This window comes from Pinus tabuliformis, chromosome 3_2 (assembly GCF_031772625.1).
Source record: "Pinus tabuliformis cultivar Carrire ecotype Pingquan chromosome 3_2, CPIR1, whole genome shotgun sequence".
In the NCBI taxonomy this organism is placed as follows: Eukaryota; Viridiplantae; Streptophyta; class Pinopsida; order Pinales; family Pinaceae; genus Pinus; species Pinus tabuliformis.
The window spans coordinates 696,775,442-696,778,348 of record NC_142302.1 but is presented as its reverse complement, the minus strand read 5'-3'; positions in this window follow the sequence as shown (position 1 = coordinate 696,778,348).

The window sequence follows — 2,907 nt, the reverse complement described above, 5'->3', positions numbered from 1 at the left end:
TGGTCGACTGAGGAAATCTGCAACATTATTGGTGCTGCCCTTCTTATACTTGATATTCAAGTGGAACTGTTGTAGGTATGTAGACCACTTCTGATGGCGATCATTCTGCAATTTCCCTTGGGTCTGTATGAACTGCAGGGGTCAGTGGTCTGTGTGGATGACTGTTTCCTTCCCCAAAATGTAATGCTTCCATTGTTGACAGGCCTGCACAATGGAATACATCTCTTTATCATAAGTGGGGTACTTCCGGACTGTGTCTGAAAGTGTTTCACTGTGATATGCCACTGGATGTCCATGTTGAGTAAGGACTGCCCCAATAGCATAGTCAGAGGCATTTGTCTCGACCTCAAATGGTTGTTGTAAATCTGGTAACGCGAGCACTGGTGCCGTGCAGAGGTGATCCTTCAACTCCATGAATGCCTTCTATTGAGATTCAGACCAAAAGAATTTTGCTTTCGCCCCTCCCTTGGTGACTTGACTCAAGGGCCAAGAAATATGAGAAAACCCCAACACAAACCTGCGGTAGAAGTTGGCAAGACCTAGAAAGCTGCAGAGCTCTGTTAGAGAGGTTGGAGAGGGCCAATCCTGAATGACTTGGATCTTGGCTGGATCGACATGCACCCCCTGTTCATCAATGATGTATCCCAGATACTGAACTTGGGTCATGCCAAAAGTGCATTTCTCCAAATTGGCACATAGCTTGTGTTGCCACAGTGTTTGGAGAACCTGTCGGATGTGGTGGAGGTGCTCTTCCCAACTCTGGCTGAAGATCAGAATGTCATCCAAGTATACTACTACAAAGGAGTTGGTGAATGGCTGCAAGATGTTATCCATTAGCCTCATGAAGGTTGCAGGAGCATTCCTCAATCCGAAAGGCATAACCAACCATTCGAAAAGGCCCTCCTTGGATTTGAAGGCAGTCTTCCACACATCAGAGGGTTCGATTGGTACCTGGTGATATTCTGACTTCAGATCGATCTTGCTGAAATATTTCACCCCCTTTAGTTGGTCTAGGAGGTCATCAATCTGCGGGATTGGGTACCTATTACGGACAATGATCTTGTTCAGCGCCCGATAGTCAATACAGAGCCTCCACGTCCCATCCTTGTTCTGTACCAACACGATCCGGCTGCCACAAGGCGATGAACTTGGACGGATGTGACCTTTCTGCAGGAGCTCCTGAATCTGCCTCTTGATTTCATTTTTCTCTAGAACGGAGCGCCGATAAATTGGTCCATTGGGTAGCAGCGCACCTGGGGTCAGATCGATGGAGTGCTTGACTTGACAGTGCAGAGGAACCCCGGTAGGGGAGGTGAAGATGTCCTCGTACTCCTCCACAACCTTGTCCATCTGTAGTTGTCGTGCAGAGGGACCCCGTCTGGATGCCGCGGCCACTGTCTTCTTCTTTCCTTGAGGGTGTATCATCAGGAAAACAAATTTCCTGGTTTTGGAAATGATCTTACTGCATTGTTTTGCAGTAATCAAAGAGACGGCAGTAGGTGGTGCTACCTCTGGTATCCTGTACAACTTATTTCCCAATGTAATAATAACAGCACGAGGCCTTGATTCATACACAGCATGTCGCTTCCACAAGTATGGTTGTCCTAGTAATACATCACAAACTTCAAGGGGAGCAATGTCACACAATACCTCATCCGTGAAGGGCTTGATGTTGTATGGAAGGCGACACTGCTGGCTCACGCGAAGATCTCGTCCTTGGTGAAGCCACCCAATGGTGTATGGTTGTGGATGTGCTGTGGTCGGTAAGCCCAACCGCTTCATGACCTCTGCCGAAATGAGGTTCTTTTGACTCCCGCTATCAACAATGAACTGTATCGGGGAGCCCTTTACCCACATCTGGGAGTGGAAGAGATGCTCCTCCTCCTCTGGATCTTCGGGTTCATTTTTCTGGATCTTGGCGGTAGCAACAGTGGCGTTGGGATCCGCATCAATGATCTGCTTCCCTTTTTCATTCCCCTTATCGGGTTCTGACTCAAAGTCGGAACATGCATCTGATTCTAAAACCTTTAGCTCAGCCACCAGTGACTGCTTGGCCTGACACTCACTTGTGTTGTGAGTGGAGCTCTTATGGAACTCACCCCATTTTCCAGTGTCCTTTCTCGGCTTCGCGACACTGTTCTTTGCTTGCAGCTTCGGCTGGTTGTCTTGGGCTGTCCCGCCTTGGCTTTGTCTTTTGTTCTATGGTTTCAGGGCACCTTTCCCTTGCTTTGGATTCGCAGATCCAAAGTCTCGCTTCTTTTGTTTAAACTTCTGCTTGACCTTGACGGCATATCGGTATGCTGCGCCGAGCGAGGAGATGTTCAGGAATTGTATTTCTTCCGGGATGTACTTGTGCAAGCAGCCACGGTATTTGAGTATCAAATGTTGCTCCGAATCCTTGATACCCAACTTTGTGCGAAGGGTATGGAAAAGATTGGTGAACTCCGGCACGTCTTGGTCCCTTCCCTGCCGTAGCGTGGTCCACTTTATGTATTCATCCTCATAGCTTCCAACAGGGTAGTACTGCTCCTTGATGGCATCTCGGAATGAATTCCAGCTGTGTGCGGCTGAAAATAGTGAGCCAATACTTTCATCCTTATGCTCGCAGTAGGTTTCCCACCAATCCTTGACGTGGGGGGCTGCTTTAAGAAGAGCAAAAACAATCTTTTCCCGACTCGAAAATTCATGAACAGAAAAATAACCCTCTAGCAGATTTAACCATTTATCTATGGCTTCTGCGTCTATCTGACCCTCGAATATGGGGATTTCAAAATTAACTTGTACCTTAAAGGGTGTGGCATTTCCAGAGTAGCTGCTGGAAGCCGATGCGTCGCTTCTGGGTAGCCGCTGAAGGATCTGGGCAAAGCTGTCCATCATCGCGTTCCGTTGTCGCTCGAGGGCTTCTTT